We start from the raw sequence: 14,435 nt of genomic DNA, 5'->3' as shown, positions 1-14,435 counted from the left end.
TATATATAAAAATTAATATGTCTTCCCACTCAGAAGGATATTTTATCACTTGACTTACTCAGAAATTTGTTTCTCTAAGTTTTGTTAATGACTGTTACTAGTTATTCGTGACTTCACAGAGACTCTGTGCATTCTCTTTAAGTTTATTGCTGGTATCTTTATTTTTTTACTAAAAATATAGAGATGATTTTTTAAACTTTCCTTGTTACTGCTGCTATGTCAGAAAGACACTGATTTCTGTATGTTGGATCGCTGTAAAGACAGATGATACTGCTTCCTGGTTTTCAGTATGCAGCTTCATGTTTTTCTCATCTTATTTCATTGTCTAAAATTTCAAATCAATGAAGAACCATACCAGTGATTGCAGGGTTTTTTTATATTCTTGATTTTAAGGGGAGTGCCCATATTTTTAAATTGCTAAATATACTTTAATTGGTGATTTACAATAGGTTCTAAGATTACAAGAAAATTGCATTTTTAAAAAATTTTTATTTTAAGATTTTATTTATTTATTTGACAGATGGAGATCACAAGTAGGCAGAGAAGCCCACAGAGAGAAAGGAGGAAGCAGGCTCCCTGCTGAGCAGAGAGCCCTATGTGGGGCTCCATCCCAGGACCCTGGGATCATGACCCAAGCCGAAGGCATTGGCTTAACCCACTGAGCCACCCAGGTGCCCCAGAAAATTGCATTATATTCCTAGTTCTAGAAGCTTTTTAAAAATTCAGAAGTGAATATTATCAAATACTTTTTTAATATTTATCAAGAAGGCCTATAGTCTTTTCCTCTTCACCTATTTATACATTCAAGAATTATAAAATGGTTTCATTTATGTTAAATTATTTTTACATTCCAGCAATAAAATATACTTTAGACTGGGGAGATTATTACTAGAATAGACTACTAGACAATATACATTAATATTAAAGTTTTTGTGAGTCTTATATAGTTGACATAGTGGCATTTGTTCCCTAAAAATGTCATGATAATGACTTGTAAAATTATCTGACCACACCAAAATTATTGAAGACAGATTTTTGATAACTTCTGAAATTTCAAGAGCCCTTTCCTGGTTTCCTGTTTATCAAATCCTCTTCAGTTATTTGCATCTTTCTAGCAAAGCATCAGTGTTTTCAAGTTGATAGCATGAAACCATGTTTCTATCAATTTCTTTTTGGTATTTCTGAATAGTTTTGCCTTTTGTTTTTAACTACTGTTTTTTGGTAATTGATTCATTAAAGTTATATGACATTCTGAACTGTACAATCTAACAGTATAAAATGACCTCCTGTGCTCTATTTGATCCTCTTTGTGCTGTATATAAGTCAGCATTCTATCAGAAGAACAGAGCCACTGTTAGTATTATGAGAATAAGAGAATAAGGGACTTATCCTAGGAATTAGAGCTTCCAGGTGTGGGAGGAGCTCAGTGAATGAAGGTCTAGAAAGGGAAAGGGAGGATCAGAGAAGCCATTCACCAGCTCACTGAAGACCCAGAGCTAGTGGACATAAGGGAGCTTGCAGGTCTAGCCTCCACAGCTGGGACCACACAGGGCAGCACCCATGGTGAAATCTAGAGAAACTTCTGCCTCAAGGGAGATACTGCCTCTGAGTAACTGTCACCTGTGTAGGACCCACAGGTGCCTGGTGGTGGCCTGGGCACATGGTTGATTAGAAAGGCCAGCAATCAGGAGGATGAGTTGGACCCAAAGTGGGGGAAAGTAAAGATAGCTAGGGTCTACCAGTTGTCTGTGCATTTGTCTGTCACTATAGGTGGCCATGACAACCTTCTATGATTAGTGACTTCTGCTGCTAAGGGTGAGCATTCTGGCCTTCCAAGTTTTGTGCATTTCTCCTTTCAACTCTAAACAGAACCATACAGAAAAGGGGGTTCTGGGAAATCTAGTTTCATTAGTCTTCACCTGGTTTATATACTACAAACCAGTATACATTGAGTTATTGTTTGTCTGGCATTTATAGCTTATAATTGCTATTTTCATTTTGATATATTTTCTCAATATGCTCTGTAGCATACTTTGATACTTGTTTAAATAGATTTTTTTTCTGATTTTAAAATAAAAAGTTCTCTAGGTAACCACTATAAGAATATTACAAGAATGTATAACCAATATTAACATGGGGAAAATAAAATGATGCAAATGTTTGATTAATTCATAAGAAGTCATAAAAAGAGAAAAAAGGGACATAAAGCAGAGGGATGGAATAAAAGGCAAACAGTGAGATAGTAGATATAAGCACAACTCTATCAGTAGTTACATTAAACATAAATAGCCCAGATATTCCACGAAAAAAGATGAAGACTGACTCATCGCTTTTAAAATCCAAATATACACCATTTACAAAAAACAGACTTTAAGCATCAAGACACAGGTAGGTTGAAGGTAAAAGGATGGAAAGTGATATGCTTGGTAACCAAACCAAAAGAAGTTGATATACCTACACTGAGCCAAACCAAGTCAACTTTAAGGCCAGCATGTTACCAGAGATAAACATCTGAGCATGAGAAAGGGGCCAATCCACTAAGAAGATATCACAAATCTTAATCTGTGCATCTAATAACAGAGCTTTAAAATACATGTGACGCAAAATTGACAAGGCATAGAGGATAGATGAATTCACAATCATAATGGTAGGGTTTTTTTTATTTGACAGAGAGAGAGAGAACACAAGCAGGGGGAGCAGCAGAGGGAGAGGGAGAAGCAGGCTCTCTGCTGACCAGGGAGCCTGATGTGGGGCTCAATCCCAGGACCCTGGGATCATGACCTGAGCCGAAAGCAGATGCTTAACTGACTGAGCCACCCAGGTGCCCCCATAATGGCAGATTTTGACATATTTCAAATATGTTACAGAATTATTAAAAAGCAAAATAGTTGAATAATGCAATTAGCAAAAGACTTAATTGACATATATAGAGCACTGTCCTCTAAACCCACAATATGCACATTGTTTGGAATCACACATGGAGCATTTACCAAAACTGATCATGGCTGGGCAATAAGGCCAGCCTCTGAAAACTCTTCACAGTTAAAATAATAAAGAGAATATTCTTCCCACAGTGGAAGTAAAGTCGGGGGAGGGGACTAGAGAATCCCCCAACTGTTTGAAAACTAAACTACACAATTCTAAATAACCCAAGGGTGAAAGAAGAAATCAGAAAAGACATTGGAGAATATCCGGAAGTAGGTGATAATGAAACTATGACCAGTTAAAACCTGTGCTGGGGGGCGCCTGGGTGGCTTAGAGGGTTAGAGCCTCTGCCTTCGGCTCAGGTCTTGATCTCAGGGTCCAGGGATCAAATCCTGCATCGCAGGGAGCCTGCTTCCTCCTCTCTCTCTGCCTGCCTCTCTGCCTACTTGTGATCTCTCTCTCTGTCAAACAAACAAATAAATAAATAAATAAATAAAATCCTTTAAAAAAACAAAGAAACAAACAAACAAACAAAAAAAAAACCACACAAAAAAAACCTGTGCTGGAAAGCTAAAATTGAGTGTAAGAGAAAAACTCACAACTTGAAATTATTACAGAGAAGATGGGCTGAAAGTCTCTCAAGAAACTAGAAAAAGAATAGCAAATCTAAAATGTGGAAGAAAGAATGAATAAAAAAAGGGCAGAGGTCCACGAAATAGGAAACAAATTTACAATAGAGAAAAATAAAAAAGCTCCTTCTTTGAAGACCTCAGTAAAATTGATCAAGAAAAAGGGAAAAGACTATCCCAAAATGAATAATACACTATATGTTAACTAACGTGAATTTAAATCAAACCAAAGAAATTTAATTAAAAAAAGGAAAAAGAAAGAAATATATACAACCAATATTAGGAATGGAAAAAGGGAAATAACTATACATTACATAGCTACCCATTTCACACACTCTTGCAAGGAATGAAAAAGAAGGGACGAGGGGCACCTGGGTGGCTCAGTGGGTTAAAGCCTCTGCCTTCGGCTCAGGTCATGGTCCCAGTGTCCTGGGATCGAGTCCCACATCGGGCTCTGTGCTCTGCAGGGAGCCTGCTTCCCCCTCTCTCTCTATCTGTCTGCCTCTCTGCTTACTTGTGATCTCTGTCTGTCAAATAAATAAATAAAATCTTTGAAAAAAAAAAAAAAAAAAGAAGGGACGACTCCCCACTCAGATTTGAGGCCAGCGAAACATTATACCAAAACCCATCAAGGACATCACAGAAAGGAAAATGGTAGGGCAGTCTTTCTTCTGAAGGCAAATGCAAAAATCCTAGATAAAACATAAGTGAAATTCAACAACATATAAAAATAATAATACATTAGGTCAAATTTGGGTTTATTACAATGTAAGACTGATTTAACACTTAAAAGTCTATGTAATTTGCCACATTAACATCAAGAATATAAGAACCATATGATCTAGATAGATCCAGAAAAATAAAACATTTTATGAGATTTAATGCATTTAAAAAAAGAAAAAACCAAAACTTTTGAAAACCTGGGATAAAATGGTCCATCTTCAATCTAATACAAAACATAAACAAAAACTTTAAGTAAACTTCCTAATGATGGAATATTGAAGCTGTCCTCATAGATCAGGAATGAGTCAATGATGCCACACAATTCACCATTATATTGTAAGTCCTAGGTGTGTGTGATAAGCCCAGGGGAAAAAGAGGCAGAAGAATAATAAAGAAAGAAATAAAACTCATTATTTGCCGAAGACATGATTGTGTACCTGACAAGCCAAAGAGATTTACATAAAGTATTTATACTAGTAAATTTAGAGAGGTTACTGAATATAAAACCAAAACACCCAAAAAATCAATTGTATTTCTCAGTGCAATAATTAACAAGGAGAACATGAAATTTCAAAAATGCATCATTTACAATAGTATGAAAATCAAATACCTAGAGATAGATACATTGAAATATGTGCAAGACCTTTAGACGAAAGCTTCAAAGCATCCTTGGGAGAACTAAGTGCTCCGTGCGTGGAGGGCGCGTCATCTCCAGGGACTGCAAAGCCAGCATTGTAAGGGTTCCAGTTTTCTCAGATTGATCTGTGGGTTGAACCCAATCCTAAGCAAAATTCCAGCATCGTGAAGCTTGGTAAGCTGATTCCAAAAATGGAAATGCAAAATGCTAAAATAGCCAAGAGGATTTGAATTAGAACAAAGTTGGCTTCCTTCTGCTCAGACACTGCCTTCAACTTCTAAGCACATCAGCTTTTTGTAGGCACGACTTATAAAGAGTACATGCTTGTACTTTGTTTTAAGGAACTTTCTGAAAGTTTTCTTTCTTACTCTGGGGTATTACATCATTTATATTTTTTTATTCTGGTTGCTGTACTTTTCCTTCTCTTATGTTGTTCTTTGTTCCACTTCTTTGTTGCTTCTTCATTTTCATTTTTTAAATTAAATTTAATTTCATTTTTTCGCTAGTGTGGGAGAGGTGCTTTATAATATTTTCTGGTCTTTGAAAGTTACATATCCTGGTTTTTAATTCTAACAATGATTGTATTGATCATTCTTAACACAGGCTCACGAGCTAGCCTTTCCTGATTCTCAGGGTGAAGGTTTGCATGTCACTTTTTTTAAAAAGATTTTATTTATTTATTTGAGAAAGAGAGAGCACAAGCAGGGGAGGAGCTGAGGGAAGGGGAGAAATAGACCTCCCCAACCCGCTCCTGAGCGTGGAGCCCCCAAAGGCTCGGCTCTATCGCAGGACCCTGAGGCCATGACCTAAGCCAAAGTCGGATGCTTAACCCGCTGAGCCACTCAGGCGTCCCTACATGTTATGTTTTGATTTGTCATCTATTGCCACATCTCCCCAAGAGTCCGAGGACACACACGTGCACACCCCCCACCGTGCTTGCCGTAGTATCTTCTAACCACTTTTCCACCTTTTAAGTATAATCTGGCATCTTATATCCACTTATTTAATTTCACTGTTTTTTACATTCTAACTCCTCCCTTTTATGAATAAATGCATTATTTATGTTCTAAGAGTCCCGCACTCCTACCAGCCACGTGGCTACCTTTCTCTTTTCAGGCCCCCACTCTTGCCTTACGTCTTCGCCGGAAGGAGCATATCTTCACCCAACACACTCCAGTGTTTTGAGCCAGCAAAATGTGAGTCTTTATTACACTCGGACAAGGTGTAGTAGGGGTTGTTTTGGCCACTTCCCTTGGCTAAAAGTTCAAGTGGGATAAAGTAAAAATGACATGAAATAATAGGAAGAAAATGTCTGAAAGCATTACATTTTTTTAAAAAGAGAAACATTTTGAAAGAAAAATAATTGGAGGAAACTTGTCCTTCCAGGTATCACACAACAACGTAAGAGTATAGTATTCCAACATACGTAGTAGACTGAATGGCATAATACATCCCAACAATGCAGTATCCCGAGAATCTCGTGTCTAGTAAATTAATAAGCAAAGTAGTGAACAGCAAAAGAGACCCAGGCAGATGTAGAGTCTAGTGAATGAAAAGATGTGGTATTTCAAACGCCTGAGGAAAAGACAAAGTACTGGCTTTTCCTAGGGGAAAAGAAACGATAATGTGACTTTGAAGCAGAGAGTTCCCAGATTTCATAGACATCGATGTAGGCAGCTCTGTGTTTGGTCCCTGAGAGGTGGGTGCGTTAGAGTCACAGCTGACACTTAGTCGCACCTGTTGTAGTGTAGGCGTGTGTGCAAGACTGCGTGTGTGTCTGTGGTGGTGTGAATGTGTGTGTGAGGGAATGTATGGTGTGTGTGTGGAATGAGTGTGTATAAGTGAATGTGTGTGAGTGTGTGGTGTGTGAGTGAATGTGTGGTGTATATGAGTGAATGTGTAGTGTGTGAGTGAATGAGTGGTGTGTATGTGAGTGAATGTGTGAGAGTGAATGTGGTATGTGTGTGTGAATGTGGCATGTCAGTGTGACTGAGTGAATATGTATAGTGTTAGTGTGTGTGAGTGAATGTGTGGGGCGTGTGTGTGAATGTGTGTGAGTGAATGTGTGGTGTATATGAATGAATGTGAGTGATTATGTGTAGTGTAAGGGTGAATTCGTGTGAGAGTGAATGTGGTGTGTGTGTGAATGTGTGAGTGAGTGTGAGTGAATGTGTGAGTAAATGTGTGTGTGAGTGAATGTGGTGTGAGTGTGACTGAATGTTGTGAGTGAATGAGTTGTGTGTGTAGTGTGAGTGTAAGTGAATGTGTCAGTGAATATGTAGTGTGAGGGTGAATTTGTGTGAGAGTGAATGTGTTTGTCAGTGAGTGTGAGTGAATGTGTGAGAGTGAATGTTGTGTGTGTATGTGTGAATGAATGTGTTTGTGAGGGAGCGTGAATGAACGTGTGGTGTGAGGGTGAATTTGTGTGAGAATGTGGTGTGTGTGAGTGAGTGTGAGTGAATGTGTGTAAGTGAACGTGGTATGTGTGTATGTGTCGGGGATGCGGGTGTCTGCAGGGGAGGAAACAGGGCCATTTGAGAAGGTGGTGCTTTAGGAAGCGGGAACAGAAGTGGCGAGGGGAAAACCAGATGCTGCGGGGGCCCAGGCCTGGCGGGTGGTGATCAGCCAAGGCCTACGCATGCGGCTTCCTTGGTCACCTCTAGCTCCACGATGAACGCCCCAATTTCACAGGTAAGAAAAGGGCAGGGTTTAAATACCCTTCCCAAGATCCCGATCTTGGGCTGTCTGAGCCCAAAGCCTACTCCTTGCCACGTGCAGTGTGGCCCCCGCGTGGGCTGTGTGCGTCCCCGCACCCAAGGGCCCCACCACCCTGCACCAGGCGTGGCCCTTGCTCACCGTGTGCGGCTCAGCTGTGCTGAGTGTGGGGACGCACGCCCCAGGGGACGCAGCTTAAAAGTGAACGTCACACTTTCATCCCTTACCCACACTTCAGTCGTTAGCCCGTGTGGTCCGTTCTCCAGTACAGTCACATGTAACAGCGATTCTCTTGAACTTGGTTTTTCTGATCCCATCTGGCTGAATGCCTTGTGGGGTCTGCCGCGCAGCTTTCTCGGGTGGCCCTTCCCGGCACAGACCAGCCTCAAGCCCATGTGTCAGAGCGCCTCGCCGGACACTGGAGACAGTTCTGCCTTTCAGAACGGCTGTATGCAAACAGCACGGAATAACGTCCAGCTTATAATCCGAGACTTGGGGTGGGGGGAGAAACTATCTACTGTCCTAGAAGAAGTCTGGCCATCTGTTGGTATATGATGTTGGTTGACCTTGGCCCTTCTCTTAATACACTCCAGGGCTTGAACAGGGCAGCTGGGGACAGGAGAGCCCAGGAAGGAGGTTTGCGTGTGGTTCTGGCCCTTTATTCAAACATCTTAGTGTCCCATCAGGATTCTAACACAAAACTACTGTTGGGGAGCGGAGCCTTCATACCAGCTTTCTTCCCTCCATCAAGGCGCAGGAGTGATACACCTCTGGGCTGACCGCTTGAGAGAAAACTACCAGAGAGACAGAGTGAGGCCCTTGCAAGTCGGAAATTTAATTTGGTGGAAATAGTTGGGCCAAGTAGTTGAATGTACTTGACAGGCTGATCTGGCCTTGGGGGTAAAAGGGAAAGGGACATAAGAGGCTGACCCTGAGGACAGAAGGAATTCCTATCAAAACTCCTTGACCGGGGCACCTGGGTAGCTCAGATGGTTAAGCGTATACCTTTGGCTCAGGTCACCATCTCAGGGTCCTGAGATCGAGCCCCACATCAGGCTCTCTGCCCAGCAGGGAATCTGCCTCTCCCTCTCCCTTTGCCTTTGCTGCTCCCCTTGCTCCTACTCTCTCCAGCTCTCCCTCTCAAATGAATAAATAAAATATTTAAAAACAAAAACAAAAAACTCCTTGACCAAGAATACAGTCAGGTCTCCAGCCTAGCTCTGCCAAGCTACCAGGAAGGTAAAGACGACTTCCAGGTTAAAACAATACTGGAGGGGCACCTGGATGGCTCAGTCATTAGGCGTCTGCCTTCAGCTCAGGTTATGATCCCAGAGTCCTGGGATCGAGCCCTACATCGGGCTCCCTGCTCAGCGGGAAGCCTGCTTCTCCCTCTTCCTCTCCCCTTGCTTGCATTCCCTCTCTCTGTCAAATAAATAAATAAAATCTTAAAAAAAAAATAAAAATAATAAAACAATACTGGAGTGCCCCTGTATTTCTATCAATCCCAACCCCTTCCTGGGTCCTACAGGTCTGGCCTGGGTTGCTCTCCAGCCTGTCCAGCCCCTCTGACCCCACTCTACCCAACTGCAGCCACTTTGGCCTCTGGGCCAGGCTTGGAGTCCCAGCCAATTCCTTTGTCTGGAAGGCCCTCCACCCCCCGCCATAGCTGACTCCTCACCTGTCCTGCCTTCACCTTAATGTCACCTTCTTGGAGTGACGGTGGTGGATATCCCCCCCCACACCCATTTCCCCACCATCTAAAGAAGTGCTGGGGGATGAGCGGTGTCCCCCAAATTCCTACACTGAAGCCTAATCTTGGAACCTCAGAATGTGACTATATTTGGAAGTAGGACCTTGAAAGAGGGGACTCAGTTAAAATAAGGCCATTGGAGTGGGGCCTAGTCCAACAGCACTGGTGTCCTTATAGGAGATTAGGACACACAAAGACATACATGGCATGTCGCCATAGAGAAAAGACCATGTGGGGCCACAGTGCAAGGGGCCCTTGTGCAGACCACGGACAGAGGTCTCAAGAGGAACTGAACCTGCCCACACCTTGATCTTGGACTTCCAGTCTCCGGATCTGGGAGACATGAATGAGGAGAACAAAGGCAAGAAAAATGTAACCAAAACTGAACCATCTTCTGTGTGGTCCACAGATGCACATCTGAGATGTATGGAACATGTTTTGCTAAAGGGTCTCATGACTAATGTTTTACTAGATAACGAAGGGTAACCTTATCTTGACAATAGCTCGGTCCTTCTAAGGTCCTAGAAACCTCACTTTCAACAGACACAAATTCCTTTGAGACTTTGCTATCCACGACGCTTACTAACATAACAAAGGCACCTTTTTGCACAGAAAATGTCTTGAGAATTCTTTCTTGACCATTCACTCACTGACCCCACATCATAATTTGGCTCCCAGTGTGGGGCCTGTCTTTTCGTCTGGACTCCGAATCACAGTGCAGGTGCAAACTTGGTGAGTGACTCCCAGAGTGACTCCCTCTTCTTCACTCTCACGCCGGGGGCTCTTCAAGGAGTGCGGTCTTAGTGGAACACGTTCACGTGGATTGCTCAGGCTGTAGTCCTCTAGCCATTCTACGGGGAGGAGAAGGTCTGCGTTTTGGCTAGAAGCTAGTACCATGGCCAGAATGGTAATGAGACCCAGAAACTTGATGCCCTCTCTTCCTTCCCATTCTTATACAAAGTTGTCTAACTCGGGGACGGGACAGCCACTTAAGTCATCACGAAGGCTGCCAATCTTAAGACTTCCATGTGAGGTTTCCTCCTCATTGGTCTAATGTGATCCTCTTCACATCCCTGGTCTAGTCGCTTCTGGCCATGGGACCTCCGCTTGGAGCCGGCTAAAACCAATACGCAATTGAATTAAAATCCAACTGGGGACCTGTTTCCAAGGGAAGTTGGTGGCAAAAGACGTCATGTGTTGGAATGTTGCTTAGACCATGATGGACCTCTATCCTCACTGCTTTCTGTCAATGTTCTCTACTAACTACTTACAGCATTGTGTAATTCCCCCTTGTAAAACTTTTCTAGTGTTTTCCATGGGTTAAAAACAGCAGTTTCTTCTTGGCATGGCACATTAGTTAGGTCCATTCACTGGCACCCATTTGTAGCCCAGGACACAATGGGGAAATGGAGGGATGCCAACATCCCTCCTATAGCGCAAAACTGCATTCGTAGCAATTTTGTTGGAGGGATGCCTCCAGTTGCTTTGACTCTAGAAACCTCGAACACATCCTGCATGGGACTCCACTTTTCTAGGAACATGGGTTCTTCTTCAGTCCCCAAGGATCTTCTCTTGGGATGCCTTTTAACCCTCTAGAGTCAATTCAGATGGCAAGATTTAAGAAAGACAAGCCTGTTCGTCATCTCCTTCTCCTTCTCCTTCCTCCCCCTCCTTCTCCTCCTCACCAGCACCACTTTTTCTCCTCCTCTTCCTCCTCCTCCTTCTCCCCCTCCCACTCCTCCTCCTTCTCCTCCTCCTCCTTCTCTTTCCTCTTCTTCTTCCTCTTCCCCTTCCTCCTCTTCTTCTTCCTGAGGAAAAATGGCCCATTAATGGGACATTAAACTTGAATATGATACATCAGTTAGATCTCTCCTGCAGGAAACAGGGCAAGTGGACAGAGGTACACTATGTCCAAGCCTTCATGGTCCTAAAACTGGGATCCCAACCTCAGAGTCTCTTGCAGAATGTGTTTGGCCACTAGCCAGGCTAATAAGCCCCCTCCTGATGTACTGGATGATGAATGCCCATTCCTCCTAATAAACCTCGGCTACTGGAGGAGTCACAAGCCTTCCACATAAAGGAGACATTGATGCTGTCACTAGCCCTCTTCCTTACAAGCCTCAGGACCCCTCTGCTCCTGGTCCAGCTGGACACACCAGGAACAGAATTCCCCATCTTCTGGCAGTTCCCCCTAAATCAGCATTGCATCCCTTAGGGAGGCTGCTAATGGAGAAATGGGCATTATCGGAGTCCATATCCTGTCCTCCATGGCACACTTGGCTCAGATAAAACAACTATTAGGTCAATGTTCTGGGAACCTTTTTCAGCTTTACAAGGGTTTTGAACAAGCAGCCATATGTTTGATTTGACTGACAAGATATACATAAATATATCTTGTGTATATACACATACACACATATATATGCCTATAGGGATGATGTTATATATATGATAAATGATAAACACACATATGTGATATGTGTCTGTCTGTCTATCTATCATATTGACTCTTTGTTGAGGAAAAGAACCATGTCTGGACAGGAGCTGCAGAGTTTGCTGAACAACTGGCCACAAGAGATGGAGAATGTTATCTGATGGGGGCACTGCCGTCCCAGTGACTGAGCCACACTGGAGATGTAAGGAAAACGGAGGAAGAGAGAGATGGGATCCTATGATCACTTCCCTGATAGAAGGAATGAAAAAAGGATTCTCTAAACCTGTAAATTTGAACAAAATCCAGAAAGTCCCCCAAATTGCTGGTGACAATCCGGCTGTTTCAGGCTTATAGAAGCTCTCTGTAAATATACAAACCAGGACCCGAAAACACCGGCGGGAATAGCTACTTTAAACGCAGACGATGTGAGTTCGTCGGCGTCTGACATCCGCTGAGATGTAGTTTTTCTGGTCCTTCCATCCTGTTCCACTCCACCCCTTGGGCGAGACTTCATATATAAACCAGGGAGCTGTTCTGCTCCTACTAAAGAAGAGTATGGCTTGTCCTCTTTAACACGTGGAGAACAAGACCCTTACCCTGACGTCCCTTCTAATATCCGGAAGGTAGTAAACCCACAGGTCTGGGATTGCCCTGTCCCAGGATGGACTCTTAAAGCCCAACCCGTTAAAGTGACCTTAAAAGACCCAGCCACTATGCCTCATAGGAGAAAGTTTCCCTTAAAGCCAGAGGCAAAATGAAAGCTGGGTTACACCCACTTCTTGACAAGTTTCTCAAACATGGTATTTTAAGGCCTTGTCAATCTCCTTGCAACGCTTCAGTTTTACCAGTAAAGAAGCCAGGCGGGGACTCTCGAACGGCCTAAGACTGAAGAGCTCTACATGGGACGGGGGTCCCTTTTCATCCCATGGCACCGAGTCCGTATACTCCTCTCTCCCAGGTCCCTGGGGATCCCAACTGGTTTACAGTACTTGATTTATTTGTTTAATTTGAATTCAATTAGCCAACATATAGTCATCATTAGTTTTTGATGGAAGTGTTCAGTGATTCATTCGTTGTGTGTAACACTGCTTGATTTAAAAGATGCCTTCCTCTGCATCCCGCTAAGTGAGGAGACACAGCCACTATTTGCTTTTGAATGGGCCTCACCTTTAAGCCCACAGGCTGCTCAATTAACCCGAATGGTCTTGCACAGGGATTTAGACTGTCCTCACTTGGGGCTGCCTCAAAGGACTATAATTCAAAATGTAGATGATATTTTATTTTACTTTATTTTATATTTTATTTATTTATTTTTAAAGATTTGTTTTATTTATTTGACAGAGAGAGAGAGAGAGACAGGGAGAGAGGGAACACAAGCACGGGGAGTGGGAGAGGGAGAAGCAGGCTTCTCTTCGAGCAGGGAGCCTGATGCGGGGCTCGATCCCAGGACTCTGGGATCATGACCCAAGCTGAAGGCAGATGCTTAAGGACTGAGCCCCCCAGGTGTCCCATGTGGTTGACATTTTAATCCATAGTCCCACAAAAGAAATGTCGGGTAGCAATTCCATAACCTCACTTACTTTCTTGGCAGACAGAGGGTATCACGCCTCCCCTAAAAAGGTACAAATATCTACACAGAAAGTACAATATTTGGAATATGAACTAAGGCCAGGTCATAGAACTCCACCTACTGTTAGAAAAAAGATTGTATTAGATCTTGGGCCCCCAACCACAAAGAACTCCACACTTTCCTAAGCATGGCAGCTTTTGCCACCTGTGGATTCCTGGATTTGGGCCCTTAGCTAAGCGATTATATGATTCAGTTAAAGGTCCCAATGAAGAGACTTTGCTCTGAACCAAAGGCCAGCAGACAGCCTTCAAAGCCTCCCATCAAAGCTTTTACCAGCCCCAGCTTTGGCTCTACTGAACTTGGGAAAAGCTTTCGCTTTACGTGTAGCAGAAAAAAAGGGTCAAGTTTCGGGAGTTCAGACCCAAAAAATGAGGACATGAAATGGGATTGGTAGGCTATTTTTCACTTGACAATGTAGCTCAAGTGTGGCTGGCTTGTCTTCGAGAGATGGCTGGCCCTCCCCGCCTGGGAGAGGATGCCCCAGAACTTCCACGGGACAGTACCAGCCTATGATGACTACACATCAGGTCCAAAGTGTTTTAGAAACTAAAGGCCACTGACGGATGATGAGGGGAAACTTACTAAATATCAGGCCTGGCTTTTAGACACACCGGAAGACTTCCTCGAGACCTGCCAGACCTCAAACCCAGTTGCCCTGAGGCCCAGCCCTGACCATTGTTCTTCTGTAGGACATAACTGCTCAGACGTGGTTGATCTCATGGATTCTAGCAGATCAGACTTGGAAGATTCTCCTACGGGTGATGCACACGACGATGGGTTTATGGAGGGCAGCAATTTCATGGTGAAGGGTGTGCCACGGTCTGTCTAACCCAGACTACTGAGGTCACAGCCCTCCCAGCACGTATGTCCGCCCAGAAAGTGCAGCTAATCGCACTCCTTTGTGCTTCACAGTTGGCAAAAGGCCTCAGCGTTACTATCTATACTGACGCTAAATATGCTTTCCTAGTCATGCACGCACGGGGCAACCTGGA

General features: G+C 43.3%; 1 long non-coding RNA gene across 1 annotated transcript; it reads right to left on the bottom strand.

The window, feature by feature from the left end:
• Nucleotides 1–4,538: 4,538 nt before the first annotated feature.
• Nucleotides 4,539–8,602, bottom strand: LOC125101328 (uncharacterized). The gene is made up of 2 exons (XR_007127788.1): nucleotides 7,857–8,602; nucleotides 4,539–6,518 (listed from the first exon to the last, which is right to left on the bottom strand). It is a non-coding gene; the product is annotated as an uncharacterized LOC125101328 (long non-coding RNA).
• Nucleotides 8,603–14,435: the final 5,833 nt, after the last annotated feature.

This window comes from Lutra lutra, chromosome 5 (genome assembly GCF_902655055.1).
Source record: "Lutra lutra chromosome 5, mLutLut1.2, whole genome shotgun sequence".
Taxonomy (NCBI): domain Eukaryota; kingdom Metazoa; phylum Chordata; class Mammalia; order Carnivora; family Mustelidae; genus Lutra; species Lutra lutra.
This window is presented reverse-complemented; position numbering and strand designations above follow the sequence as displayed.